Below are 16,241 nucleotides of genomic sequence, written 5' to 3'. Positions count from 1 at the left end.
CCAGAGATTCGGAAGAATCTAGAATCCGGATCACTGTTAAGCAATCATGGTTTTCCATTGTCTTTGAGTCGAATAGAGTTATATTGTCCAAGAATGGAATGTTTGTAGGAAAAGACTATGTATATGATGGGTTATTCAAGCTCAATGTAATGGTCATTAGGCCCAAGATAAATAAAAATGAAAGCTCTTCCACTTATATGCTTAAGTTTTCGTGTCTGTGGCATGGTAGACTAGGACATGTTAAATACGATGTATTACGTAGATTAATAAATATGTAAAGCATACCTACATTCCACCTTGACTCAAAACATAAGTGTGAGATTTGTATTGAAGCAAAAATGACAAGGTCATCCTTTCAACATATTGAAAGAAGTAACGAACCACTCGGGCTAATCCACACAGACGTGTGCGACCTCAAAAGTACACCAACACATTGTGAGAATAAGTACTTTATCACTTTTGTAGATGATAATAGAAAATACTATTATGTGTATCTTCTCAAAAATAAGGATGAAACTATAGAGAAATTTGCTCTCTATAAAAATGAAGTTGAAAACCAGCTTAATAAAAAGATTAAGGTGGTTTAAAGTAACCGAGGAGATGAATATGTATCACCGTTTACTAAGTTGTGTGTTGAACATGGGATCAGACATGAAACAACAGCTCCTTATACTCCTCAGCAAAATGAAGTTGCTAAGCGGAAAAATCGAACTCTAAAGGAGATGATGAATGCTTTTCTATTGAGCTCTGGATTGCAAGAGTTCATGCGGGGGAAAGCTGTGTTAACAACTAATTACCTTTTAAATAAGGTGCCCCGGAAGAAAATATATAAGACCCTTACGAGTTGTGGAATAGAAGACAACCATCCTACAAATAATTACGAATGTGGGGGTGTCTTGCCAAAGTTTTTGTGCATGATCCGAAAAGGATTAAGATAGGACCAAAGACTTTTGATTGTGTATTTATTAGATATGCACATAACAACAGTGTTTATCGATTTGTTGTGTATGAATCACAAATACCGGAGATATACAAGATCTCGATAATAGAATCAAGAAATGCCTCGTTCTTCGAGCATGTATTTCCGTATAAGACCTGAGAGGATGCTAGCTCCTCAAAGAGGGTATATGAAACATAAGGTGAAGATGATGATAATGAACTAGTGGAGGTTGAGCTTAGACGGAGCAAAAGAGCTCGGGTAGAAAAATCTTATGGATCGGATTTTATTACTTTCATGTTGGAAAGTGAGCTCCGAAGTTACTCAGAAGCTGTAAGCTCTTCTGATGGACCTCACTGTGAGAGACAATTATATTTGAGATAGACTCTATCTTGCAAAGTCACACTTGGAAACTTGTGGATCATTCTCCGGGAAGTAAACCACTAGGTTTCAAGTGGTTTTCAAGAAGAAAATGAAATCAGATGGCACAAGTAATAAGTATTAGACTAGATTGGTAATCAAAGGATATCGACAACAAGAAGGCCTTGATTACTTTGATACGTATTTTTCGGTATCGAGAATAACTTACATTAGAGTATTATTGGCTATTGCCACTCTATGGAATCTTGAAATACATCAGATGGATGTAATGATTGACTTTCTAAACGGGGATTTAGAAGAGGAAATCTACATAGAGAACCTTGAGAGATTTTTTGTGCTAGGATAGAAAAATAAGGTATGTAGATTGGTGAAGTCATTATATGACTTAAAACAAGCATCAAAGCAGTGACATGAAAAATTTGATAATGTCATGAAGGAATGTGGATTCAAAATTAATGAATATGATAAATGTGTTTACATGAAATCCATATAGAGTGACTATGTCATCTTATGCCTATATGTAGATGACATACTTATCTTTGATAGTAATGATAAGATAATCAAATCCACTAAAGATATATTGAACTCAAGATTTACCATGAAAGACATGAGCCTAGCTGATGTGATTCTAGGAATCAAAATTCTTAGAACAACAGAAGGAGTTGTTCTTAGTCAGTCCCATTACGTGGATAAAATTTTTGAGAAATTCACCAAGGGTGATACTGCGTTGACACCAACGTCGATAGATACGAGTCAACATCTATCAAAAAATCAAGGTGAAAGTATCTCTCAGCTAGAGTACTCTCGAGTGATTGAAAGTCTGATATACCTGATGAGTTGTACACGATCAGACTTGACATACGCAGTAGTAAACTGAGTAGATACACGAGTAATCCCAGTGTTGAGCATTGGAAAGGGATAACAAGAGTACTGAGGTACTTAAGGTATACTCATGAATATGGTCTGCACTATATGAGATATCCTGCTGTGATTGAAGGATACAACGATGCAAGTTGGATATCTGACATAAAAGACTCTAAGTCTATGAGTGAATATGTATTCACTCTAGGATATGCAGTCATTTTCTGGAAATCTTCTAAGAAAACCATAATAATCAGATCCACGATGGAATCTGAGTTTGTAGCTCTTGACAAATGTGGTGAAGAGACTGAATGACTATAGCAATTCTTAGAAGATATTCCACGATGGCCGAAACCTGTGCCGACAATTTGCATACATTACGACAGTCAATCAACAATTGGTCGTCCACAGAGCTATTGTATAATGGTAAGTCTAGACATATACATCGTAAACATAATACCATTAGACAACTACTCTCAACGGGAGTTATCACTATTAACTATGTGAGGTCAAAGGATAACCTAGCGGATTCGCTAACCAAAGGGTTAAATCGAGAGTTAGTTGCAAGCTCATCACAAGGAATGAGTTTGATGTCATTGTTAGCGATCAGTGCAGAGGACACCCAACCTATGCTGACTGGAGATCTCAAGAACTAGGTTCAAAGGGACAACTAATTTGCACTGACTAGACACACTATGGGAGATAACCCAATGAATCAGTGAAGGATGGAGGTTAACCACACGACTTTTAATAATCCAAGAAGAGTAATGTGGAATACTCTTGAGAGATCACCTATATGAAGAAGAAGTGGGGCCGCTTCAAAGACTTAGAACTTCTCACAGAACCAGACATGTTCATGGCCAAGAACGAACACACTCATGAGAACTGAGTTGTATCAGGGAGAGTCTTGGGGTGAGATATGTCAATACTTACACAGACGACAGAACAGTTTAAGGACATCACGTCTACTGTCAGCCAATAAGCAAACAAATCTTTACAAAGGAAAGTTCAAAGGGTAAAACTTACCTATCATATATTTGACTCAACTGTTGAATGCTATCATATACTCTGTTTTTCATTCATGTGGAGGATTGTTGGAAATGTGAATGGAATAAATAGGTGGAGACGAAGAGACTCTATTGTGCATGAGTTTAGTCCCACATTAAAAGTCTCTTGGTTTTATTGTTGATTTAAATTATGACACATGTATTGTTGTTGTAAACATATGCATGAGGAGAGATTCTCTCACGCATGAGTGCGCAGGGGTGGGTGCAAATCTAGGGGCCGGATTGTATTGAACCAAGGTTAACTCGTGTACGAGCACGACCTGCGCATGTCGAATGTCAGACCGGTTGAGGCAAAATTTTCCCAAAAGAATAAGAGGCATTGATCCAAACACAAGAGGTGTTGCCTCTTTGCTTATCGCCGTCGCATGCCGATGAGCAGCACCTGCTGCTGTTCCAGGGGCTTTCGTCGCCGTTGGTAAGAAGATCTGACCGACAGACGTCCAACTTCCGTCGGTCAGACACCGTCCAGTGTGAACAGTAGCAAACTTCTACTGTTCGTGTGCGCTACCACCATTGTGTCACCGGTCAACATCGACGTCGGCCATATGTTTTCTCCCGATGGTCACCTGTTGACCCCGGACACTCTTGCCGTCGACTACATCCACCAGCCGCGACTTTGTCGCCACCGGACAGTAACTTTGTGATAGTTGCTTGCCAGTTAATTTGTATTGTCGGGTTGCTTCGGTTCCGAATACAAATCAGACCGTGATCTCTCTCTCGGATCAGACCATCTCCCACCTTTGGCTAGTACCAAAGCGAAGACACGACTTGGACTTATTGAAGTCGTCTCGAAGATAGCTCGGCGTGGATACAAGTAGAGGTGAGACTTCTGAGTGTCACTTGGTTTATCTCCTTCCCACCCCGGATCATCCAATGGAATCTTCTATGCATAATTCGACAGGTATACCTAGCGTATGATGTGTGTGATGTAATATTTAGGAATTATTTTTATTTTTATTTTCCGTTGCGCATGTTTACGAAATGTATTTTAGTACACACCCACACCGATTTACCCAACACCCGAGTGCTATCACGAGTAGTTCAGTTGAGAGGATACACAACTAAGAGAAAAGAATCGGGAATGAAGTTGAAGGAATTCTTTTGTTATTAATTTCGCTTTTTTTCTTTTCTCAAGATCTAGCCGCCTTATATAGTAGTGCTCACCCCTAGCTGCAATGAATGATCGAGTCATGGTCATTCAATGTTGGGTTTAATGTTGATCATTATTGTCGAGATATTATGGAATCACCATTAACAGATTTAATGTTAGTCATTATTGCCGAGACATTATGGAATCATCATTAATGTATTTAATGTCAGTTATTATTGTCAATACGTTACAGAATCATCATTACTGTATTTAATGTCATCTATTATTGAAACATTATAGAATCATCATTAATGGATTTAATATAAGATATTATTGTCAAGACGTTACAGAATCGCTATTGATGAGTTTAATGTTTCTGTTATACTCTTGAGCAAGTAGCAAAAAAGAGATTCAGGTGGTAAAGCATTGATTCATTCACTTAGGCAAATTTTTTCTTGACTTGTCCGACATTCGACATACATAGGTCGTACTCATACACGAGTCTACTTAGTTCAGTGCAAATTCAGACCTTCGATTTGCACCCCTTGCGCATCCACGTGTGAGAGAGAGTCTCTCCCCATATAAATGTTCACAACATTAATACACGTGTCATAACCTAAATCAACAATAAAGCCAAGAGACTCTTAATGTGAGACTAAAAACTCATACACAATAGAGTATTTTCTTCTGCACTTCTTTATTTCATTCACATTTCCAATAATAATCTAGTGACCATTTCCCACCCGCCACAAAAGACTTTTTTGAATGAGATCACAACTCCATAGTATTGATCTCCAAATGTACGATAGTTTAGACTCAGAGTCGTTTCCATGATATCAATATGTTTGAAATAATATGCTTTAAGAATTTGAGACATAAAAGAGGAAGGATCTTGAATTATCTGCCAAATTTGTTTTGCAAGTAGAGTTCGGTTAAATTCGCATAGGCTTTGAAATCCCAGCTCCCCTGATTGTTTCGGTTTACACAACTTCCATCAAGACTAATGCATTCCTTTGAAATTATGGTTCGAACTCTACCAAAAGTTTACACAAATATGTTCCAGCTCATGACACAATGTACTCGACAGCTTGAAACAAGACATAGCGTAGTTTGGAATAGCTTGTAACATCGATTTTATGAGAGTTTCTTTGCCTCCCATTGAGAAAAAAATGGGAGACCCATTGAATCCGCTCTCTCGAGGCAGAGAATTGAATGTGCTTGCTCAAGAGTGAAAAAGTAGGAAGCCCCAAATAGAGATCATGCCCTTTTACCACTTCAATTCAAAAGCTGCACTTCCAATATGGTCTGTTTTTTATAGCCACGAATGAAGAAATATTGATTATCCATCAAAGTCATTGGGTTCAAATAAATTAAAGATATTAATTAATCCATCCATTAATGGCTGTGATTTAATTTTCCACTAATCATAATTAGGGATGGCAATTCTACCCGAACCCGATGGAGGATCCGACATCTGACCCGAATGGAGGAGGGTATGGAGGGACTATCAATACCCGATACCCGACCCGAATACCCGATTAAATAATATATATACATATATTAAAGAAAATTTTCTTTTTCTAAAATCAACTTACTATTTTTTGTTGATATTAGTAGGCCTATATAGATGTTTAATCTATTTTTTTAATTATATATATATTTTTTAATAGGATGTTAATTTTAATATGTTTTTGTTGAATGATAATAGCTCGATAGAAAGAAGAAAAATTACACGTATAGAATATATCCGGTCCTTTAATGGGTATGGGTATACCCATTGGATATCCTATACCCGATGGATATGGGTACGGAGGATATAGAATCCGACTCGAACCCAACCCATTGCCATCCCTAATCATAATACTGCAATTCAAGATCTTTAGAACTGATATAAGAATATTAAACAATTTTTATTACGTGCAATAATACGCAGAGGGAAAAAATCTCAGAGAAAAGTTCAGGATAGACACATAAATTGATGATTCATCATTTTCATTTTTTAGGTCAAATGATGTATCTATTCTTAAGATTTTTCCTAAGATTTTTTTCTCTATATATCATTTTTCTTTTATTATTTACTATTTCAATGACTTTCTGTAATTTGTTAAGATACAATATTTAATTTTCGATATTATATATTAAATTTCTAATCATCTAATTAATCAGAACCAAGTATGTTAGATGCCTATTTATTTTTATTCATGGAGTCAGTTTAAAAATATAGATGAGCTGAAATCTTACAATAATTTTATATCAAAATTATAATATATATATTTTTAATTCGTTGGATCAATATCAAATATGTGAAAAGAATATATTCATATTTAAAATTTAATAAAAATAATCATATAATTAAATAGAACAATATGAAACACTCCCGGGACATAAAACAGCCACTGACTTGTAGTAATGCAGCTTGAACGACCCAATTAACTTAATTATCAATAAACACTACAAATCGCTTGATTTTATAATTTAATTTATGAATATAACGATTAGTATTATTCTAAAGCTATGGTACAACTAACAACTAACATGAGACCTATAAGCTGCAAACTGACATAAGAATATTAAACATAATTGATCAAAGGTGATAGTTCTCACTTGGGCTCCAATAGACCGGTTTATTAGATAAGAAAGGAAGTAAATCATACCATGATTCAGGCTCTAAATTGAATTCAGGCATCTAGAACCACAGTGGTGCAAGCATTTGGATTTAATCTAGATACCTGCACTCAATTTTTTTTTTTTTAAATCAACATCTCTTCAAATAACACTATACCCCTTGAGTATTTAAAATTTTAATCTTGAACACTATAACCCAAGAGAGAAAATTGAACCCTAGAGGAAAAATCTTATTAGCTTAAATCTATTATAACCTAAGTCTTAAATTCTAAAATCTATAAACCTAAATACATATAATATACAGTATGAATATCTAAACTTTTTAGTTTTGAATACTATAACCTAAGAGGGAAGTTTGAATCCTAGAAGAAAAATCTGATTAACTCAAACTCATTATAACTCAACTCCTAAATTTTAAAATCTTGAACCTTAAATATACATCATATATCCAAACAAAAAACAAAAAAAATTAATAAATCCACGTGTCTGGACCACTCGCAAGGGGCACGTGACAAATGGTATGTAGTAGAGCAATGACGTGTGTGTATATATATATGAGACTTTAGTTCTACAATGAGAATTTAAAGATATATTAGTTAATTTATATTAGTTTACATGTATATATGACATGAATAAATACATAGAGATACTCTTTTTTACGTATGGATGTGCAAGAGTACAATTATGATATGCATGAGCCATACAAAATAACTGAATCATTCCAAATAACACCCTAGTTGGATTCAGCTAATTACTCAAATATCTCTGATATATATTTGACAGTATTATAGTAATGAGAGAGATGAAGGATATTGATATGTTTTTTCATTTATTATTCTTAGTCATTTATGGTGTCTCAATTATTTTTCATTTTTTTAAATATGATAAAAGGTAGATGTCTCAATTATTTTTTTAAGATCTAGACAAAAATAAATATTTGAGACCTTAATATATATATATATATATTAAATATTAGTTTTTAAAAATAAATTTTATATAAATTTTATTTTTTATCTTTTTAAAATGTAAAATTATTAATTAAATTATTACATTAAAATTTATAATAAATATTTTCAATTCATAATATTATTAAATTATTTAATTTTTTAGATGTTAATTTCAATTTCGGAAAACATTTTTTTACTACTGAAGCTATATTAAAAAAATATTGTGAGTAGTATTTTATAAACTATTCAGGTATTATAAAAAGAATTTATTTTTTTAATAAAATTTAATATCTAAAATATTATTTTTAATTTTTAATTTATTATTCAGAAAACGGTTATTTTGAAAATAAATCTAAATTATCAACATCATCATTAAATAATTTTAATTTTTTCTTGTAAAGTGAAGACTCAATTTCCTTAGAAAATCTGTACCAAATTTGAATCTTATTAAAGTTCATCTGATTGAACTGGGTAGATTGAGTTAATACTTTCAGAAAACATGGCTGTGTCTTGCCGGAAACACTATAAAACAATTTTAATTTTTTTTACATCATATAAAAACTTAGAATTAACTTCATATATTTTAAACTTTTAAACCGTTCAATTTAAAGATCTAGAAATATTTTTTTTGTAAAAAAACCAACAATCTAATTAGATCTCTTTCCTAACAAATTAATATCAATTTAGAGTTTGAAAACTGACAAACACGTGATTGAGACATTTGTCACATTTTAAAGTTCACTTGATTGAACTGGATAGATTGGCTAATTCCAAATTTGTTGGAGAAAATTGTTAACTTTCTGAAATTACAAGCGCCTGTGTCGCCCTAACTTCTTCGCCTCCTGAGTCGAGCAATTGCTCGATATCTGCACTTGTTTTGTGGGATTCTCCAGAAGCTTCCTGCTATCGCTCGGCACCCAGTAAGTCTTACTACTCATCTTCTTGCCTTGAGATTTGATTTGTGATTGATGTGTGCAATATGGTTCCTGAATAAAATCAACATAAACCTTGTAGTTAGATATCGATCGGCCAATATATCTTTCATGAATTAATATCCTTAAATAGCAAAGCAATATATCTTAATGTTTGCTGCTTTCGTTGGATCGATTTACAGGACATGGCTATGGTATCGGTAGCGCATCCTCCACTAGGTTTTGAGAATAAAGGAAAGAGCTATTACACTATCGGGCGAACTGTACTATTTGAGATCGATTCTAAATATATACCTATCGAGTCCATCGGGAGAGGCACTTATGGCATCGTATGTTCGTCGATCGACCGTGAAACAAAGAGAAAGTTGCTATCAAGAAGATAATGAACACCTTTGAAAATCCCATCCGTTCATTGAGGATTCTGAGGGAGGTCAAGCTTTTGAGATAGTTAAAACATGATAATATCATCGCATTGAAGGATGTCATGGTACCTCCCAACAGGAGATCATTCAGAGATGTTTACCTTGTCTTTGAACTTATGGATACGGATTTGTGCGAGATCATCCAATCATCTAGGCCACTTCCCGATTACCAATGTCGATACTTCTTCTTTCAGATATGCATTCGCTATGAAAATATTAATTGGAAAAAAATATATAGAGAGAGAGAGACAATTTATTACTAACAATATAATCAATAACAATGAATTAATTTTCTTAATGCAGTTGCTTCGAGGACTGAAGTATTTTCACTCGGTCATTGTAATTCACATGGACTTGAAGCCAGAGAACCTTTTTGTCAATGACGTCGATTGCAAGCTTAAGATCGATGATTTCGGACTGGCTCGTTCGATGACTCGGAGTGGCCGAGGAATGAGTTCATATATTGTTACTCAATGGCATCGAGCACCAGAGTTGCTCGTTTGCTCAGATAGATACGATACTTCCATTGATATGTGGCCTGCCGGATGCATTCTAACTGAGCTACTTCGGCGCAGACCTTTCTTTCCCGGCAACAACGATATCAATCAGCTTGAGCGCATTGTCAATGTTCTTGGCGTTAAGGGCAATGCTGATTTCAACTACGTTGGCAATGAACATGCTTGCAAGTACATCAAGTCACTGCCACAGAGTCTAGGCGTTCCTTTCGCTAGCATATACCCCAATGCCAATCCCTTGGCCATCGACTTGCTAAAGATGTTAATTTTTGATCCATCAAAGAGAATGTCACTGAGGCACTGTAGCATCCTTATATGGCTTCATTTTACAACCCCTTGTTTGATCCTGTTGCCGATGGCCCAGTCGATCTTGGCTTTGATGATGATGTCGAGGAAGACACGATCAGAGAGATGATGTGGGAGGAGATGCTTTTCTATCACCAAGAAGGAGAAGTTACTTCCAGAGGTTAAAGATTCCAAGCAAGTCTTCATACAAAACATCAGACTGCGTTATGAGTATTTAGCAGACCTTGCTGCTTTGTTTCCTTGCTGTGACATAACCTTGAAAATAGTCGTGATTTCTTCTTCTTTTTTTTTTTATGTTAATTTGTTGAACATGTAAAGGTTTGATGCTGAATTAGTAATTGATAAACTGTTGTCTTTTGCGTAAATGACAAATCTTAATTATGCTTCATAATATGTGAAACATTATCAGTTAAATGATAAATAAATCTTAATTTCTCCATCTTTTTCCTCAAAGGTTCATTTTAATGGTTGTATACTCTCTTATGTTAGAGCTATGGCTTTAAATTGTGTTTAGTAAAGTAAATTCAGCTTAGCGCATAAAATCGCATATGAAGAGCAGCAGTGAATGATAACATACGAACAGTACAATAAACAATAAATGTAGGACTGAAAATGCCAAATTAGATAGATTATTTGTCTTAGTTTACCATTGATGTTAAAGGAGTTTTTTTTTAAAGTTCTCTGACAATTACATCAATGTGACAAGCAAATAGATTAAGCATAAAAATATGAATAAAAATAACAAATGCTTCATCTTAAAAGAATAAAATAAAATAAAATTTCGGCAATGAACCAATTTATTTCACCTGGCCCATTAATTTTTGAAAGGTATACGTCCTATTTACACCAATTGAGTTCATCTCCCTCATCAACCGGCTTGCACACTGTTAAGTAGCACATCGATGAACAAACTTCAAGCCAGTTGATTCATTTACAACCTTACATATACAAAAACCATATCCAATACCTCATGATAGCACTGCTATCATTTTATTTTAATAATGGCTGATTTAGCATGATATCAACGATCCGGAAATCATGAGGCAGCGCATGAAAAACGTTCAGTATACTCAAATGAACAGATATTTTTTAGTTAAACGGACAAAGAACTTATGATAATGTTACGTACTGGCTTTCTTTAAATTCTTCATTGTCCCTAGGGCGGAGCACGGGGCGTATGATTTCGTAACCAAAAATCCAACGTCCCAACTAGTGAAACCCTCGTAGCCAGTTCCACATTTTTTTTTCTTTAAATTCTTCATTGAACCAGAAGTGCCCCTAAGTGGTAAAAATATAACATATTAATTATAAAAAGGGTTGAATTAAACTAAATTTCTTTTAATTGGCAGGGACCGCGCACGCGCGTATCCCCTCTGTCACAAATTATGACGTCCACTCTCCCACTTGGGAAGATGGTAAACCAACGCCCCACCTAGGTGCAATGGAGGCCGTTGATTTAGGCCACGAGCCTTCTTGATCGCCCGTCGACCCCGTCCAGGTAAGTATGATCCACCGTCGCACACAGCTCGTATCTTATACCGGTATTTCTGCTCTCTCTCTATTCCACTCCGAGATGTGGGACTAAAACCCATGTATGTGACTAATCCCTCCCTTCCCCTTTGAAGCGGACAACAGAACTCCCTCCAGGTCGGTTGCGAACCATAGCAGAATCGAGCTTCGACTTTCAACTCTGCCTTCCTTCTCTCGATTTTGATCATCATCGCGGTTGTTCAATAGCTGTTCGAATTCAGCAATGTGTTCACTTCACTAGCCTACATGTATTCCCTCTTCTTTTGAGAACCATTGCAGATTTGAGGTTGACTTTGCTCCTCTGGGTCAATTGCGAACCAAAGCATCATGGAGTTCCCATCGACAACCCTGCGTTTCTTTTTGGTTGTATTGATCATCATTGTCACTGCTGTTTCACGGTGGTTCAGCCGCAGCAATGCTCACTCCAAGAACCAGCAAATTCCACCTTTCGTGCACACTTCACGAACCAGGGTGTTCCACCTTTGGTTGCTGAGTTCATATAGAGAGGGATCAATGGTTGCCTTGCATGTGTGATTCATTTAAGGCCTATTACTCTCATGTTGATGATGTGGTTTCCTTGTGGAGATTCGCCTTCTGGCTAAGCTTTGTCACATTGAGGCCATTAAATAGATTGCGCAAATGACTTACTCGAGGATATGTTGCAGAGACGCTCTGTTTCTGAATAACAAATTAATTAGCCTCAAATAATTTACGGAATAATCATGAGCACAGAGTGCAACATGTTGTGTATTCTACTTTCTAGGTCTTGTTGCATTGATTTATACTTGATATAACAGAAGTTACTTCCAGATATGCATGGTGCGTAGTGATTTCTTAATCGAACTTAGTATATTTGTGTGCCTTAGTTGACCATTGATGTTAAAGGAGTCTTTTTTTTTAGGGTTACAATTCCATCTCCATGCATGACAAGCAAATAACCAAGTATAAATTAAAAATATGAATAAAAAATCAGAAAAATACCTTTAACTCTCCTCTATTTTTTATCAAATAGCATTTTACCCTCTGTATTTAATTGAAATTACTTAATACTTTAAGGGTTATACAATTTATTTTAGAAAATTCTCAAAAATATTTATGTTTATAAAAACTTAGAATTTTTTTTCTCGTTTAGAAATTTTCATAATAAGAAATTTTTTTCTGCCTGAAAATTTTCTAACTTAAATTTTTTTTAACACAATTTTTTTTAACTTAGAAAATTAAATTGTTCTTACTTAGAAATTTTCTTAATTAAAATTTTTTTTGCAAATTTTTTTTAAATGTTAAAGTAAACCTTAGACGTGTTAAGACCCCATATTTTTATATAATCAAAGGGGGAGAAGCATGTTAAGTCTAGAGGGAGGTATTAATTGAAAAATCTTATTTGCACTTATTTGCAAAATTATTTGTCTTTACATTATGTTTGTTTTACTCTATGGTATTCTTGATCTCATCAAACGAGATTTTGATGATATGTCTGCTTTAACCCTCAGATTTTGCTACACTTATGACAGTGTGAGCGTGGCTGGAGCGAGAAGGGGCGACATGGGGAAGACCAGCGAGTCGCGTTCGAGGGTGCCTGCAAGAGTACTAAGCACGAGAAGAGCGTCTGGCGCGAGGGGAGACGGGAAGGGAAGGAGACTTGAACTGGTGAGCCCTTTGGATGGCGAATCCACCCAAGCAAGCGGAGTGAGAAGGCCAAGGCGGTAAACCGGAACAGGTCCCCGAAAAGTCAATTATGTTGACTTTCTGTTACAGGCGCTCAAAACCCTTCGATCCTCGTGGTGCCGATGATCGACATCGCGGTCGCACGAGAGAAGATAAATTATCCTCTCTGGAACGGAACCTTCGGCCCACAAATGTTATAAATATAGCCTTGGTCCAAAACTTTGTCAATTCCTTATAATCCATTTCTCTACTGTTATATTCTTGTCTTATTTGCTGTAAGAGGCTACTCCACCCGAAGGAGATCTTAAGATAGTGCGCTACTTTTTCTTTGAATTAGCAATCTTCTGATTGCAAACTAAGTAACTTCTTTGTGTATGCTTTCTTTTAATTAGTCTCTATCTTTTTAATTACAAGTATTCTTTATTTAGTTGATAGTCCGAGAAAGGGTAGATTTATTTTTTTCAAGGCAATTCACCCCTCCCCTCTCGTCGTCCTCCAAAGGGACCAACAAAGTGGACCTCTATAGTCGACTTGTTTTATATACCCAAAGACCTCGAAGTTAGTTCTTTAGAAAATCTTTTTTCCACCTTTGAACTTCATGAATCTAGATGTGCAGAGATGAAAAGAGAACCTAGTCAGAACATTGTCCTGAAGGTACAAACGGACGATCCAAACTATGAAGTATCAATTGATGAAGACGAAGTGGCTCTAATAGTAAGAAAATTTAGTAAATTCATTAAATCTAATAAATTTAATAAGTCTCAGGTAAAGAAGCACCTTTGGAGCAAAAGAAAGGTTCGATGCTACAACTGCCAAGGAGAAGAGCACATTAAAGACAACTGTCCAGAACTAAAGAAAAAGGAGAAGGACAAGGACAAAAGACCAACAAAATCGAAGCTCAAAACCCTGAAGGCAACGTGGGGCAAAACATCGTCATCAGAATCCGAGATTGTAGCTTACGCCGAACTAGCCCCAATGGCAGACCATCAAAAGGAAGATGAAAGCAACTAGAGATGAGCATTGATGAAGGGGGAGGATTATCAGAGGGAAGCTACGATGAAGGGGGGCATCAAAACATAAGGTAAGTGAAGTACGTGCACTATCTCCCAAGCAATCTTTTGAATTTATCAAAATGCTTTCTAAAAATATGTGCAAATTAGAAAAAGAAAATTTTGATTTGAAAAGACAATTAGTCTATGCATGTCCACTAGAATTGTTTGATAATTTAAAATTAAAAAATTAAAAATTAAAAACATAAATAGAGAGATTGAAAGATAACCATGCATGTTCTAATTACTATCTAAAACCAAGATCTAGACATAATGGTTAAATCAACTGTTCATTAGAAATCACCACAACCAAATTAGAAAAATATCACAGAAATATATCCTTAAGAAACTTTTAATTAACCAGTAGGTAGAAATTTATATTGGGTTCCAAAAATATGCTTAGATTAAATTGTTATATTTGAAAGATAGACTTAGAATGTTCAGGGAAAAAATTGAATATTTAATTTTTTAAAAGGTTTTGTCTAGAAGTAGTTCTTGTTCTAATATCCAAGAATGTCTAGTGTCTCGCCACAGTCTAGAAGTCAATTATTGAAATAAATGTTTAATTAACTCACCGAAATAGAAGTTTTTTTTCAGTTTTATTTTTCACTTAAAATAATTTCAATATTATTTTTTTTTTTATGACCATTCAATTGGTATAAAAAATTTTAGAATTTTTTTTCAAAAATTCTAAAAATTTCTTGATTTTTTTCTATCCCTTAGACTTCTGCTAAAAATTCTTTCTAGTTATTTGCATAGGCTACCTCTAGAAAATTATTTCAAAGTTTTCTAAAAGTTTATTTTATTTTTTTGTATTTCTTTTGATGTGATCAAAGGGGAAGAAATAGGTACAAGTTTAGGGGAGGTAGGATTTAGAATTTTTTATTATTTTACAAGCATTTTTTTTTTTACTTATTTTACAAACAATTTGTTATCTACTTTTATGTTATTGCATTTTTAACCCTAACTTAAACTTGGGTTTATGCACATCAAAAAATGGGAGATTGTAAGTACCTCTGATAGTTTTGATGTAGTCAACCAAATTCAGTTAGGTCTTGTTATATTTAATTCTTATGTCTAATTGTGCAGGAGCTTAGAACATAAGAAGTCGAGCAGAAGATACATCTAATGAGAAGGATGACATGGGAAAGGAGCAAATGGGCTTAGTGCATCCGAGGGACGAGGTGCTGCAGAAGAGTACACCGGTGGACAAGAAGAATGTGCGTGACGTTCGAGGGACGAGAAGTCGAGGAGGAAGTCTGCTCGAGCAGAAGATCGGAAAATGAGTTCGAGTGAGCGTTGGAAGATAAACTTTATCTTCGCACGGATAGGATTTGCCACACTGGAGGCGCCTTCCAACCTCAAATTAGTTTTTCCAGGAACTATAAAAAGATCCTTGGACCTAGTAAAAATACAACAACTTCTGTATTAATTTCCTAGTAATTTTTTGAGCTTTTCAAAGAGTGTAAGAGATTTCTCCGCCTTCATCAAAGGAGATATTTTTAGTAGAGCTTTACAACTATCTTGGATTAACAACCACTTATGTTGTAATCAAGTAAAAATCATAGTCTTTTACTTATTTTCCTTTGAAGTTGTTATTTCATCTATTGTTTTTTACTTAATTAGAATTGTGTTACTAATACAAGTCAAAAGCACGGGAAGGAGTTTTGTTTTCTTCCCAAGCCTGATGATTCCTTCTTGAGCACGAATTGGACTAGACGTGCTCCCAGAAGAACCTATTTGTTTAATGGATCAATTTATTGATATTTATTGTTTTAATGCTAAATGACAGCGGTAAGAATTGCAGAAGAATGGGGATCCACGAAGAGTCGGCGAGGGAATTGACTAAGACAGCTTTACTGAGTGAGTCCGAGTAAGTGACAAGATATAACCAGTGGGCAGGTAAGGCACGGC

At 35.1% G+C, this 16,241-nt stretch overlaps 1 non-coding gene and 1 pseudogene across 1 annotated transcript; one reads left to right on the top strand and one right to left on the bottom strand.

Annotated features, from left to right (window-relative positions):
• Positions 1–9,031: 9,031 nt before the first annotated feature.
• On the top strand, positions 9,032–10,248 carry LOC122034067 (annotated as a pseudogene).
• A 1,180-nt stretch (positions 10,249–11,428) lies between these two features.
• LOC122035454 lies at positions 11,429–11,589 on the bottom strand. The gene has a single exon (XR_006127019.1). It is a non-coding gene; the product is annotated as a U1 spliceosomal RNA (small nuclear RNA).
• Between the last annotated feature and the right edge of the window lie 4,652 nt (positions 11,590–16,241).

The sequence above is a fragment of the Zingiber officinale genome, chromosome 11B, assembly GCF_018446385.1.
Source record: "Zingiber officinale cultivar Zhangliang chromosome 11B, Zo_v1.1, whole genome shotgun sequence".
Lineage (NCBI taxonomy): Eukaryota > Viridiplantae > Streptophyta > Magnoliopsida > Zingiberales > Zingiberaceae > Zingiber > Zingiber officinale.
This window is presented reverse-complemented; position numbering and strand designations above follow the sequence as displayed.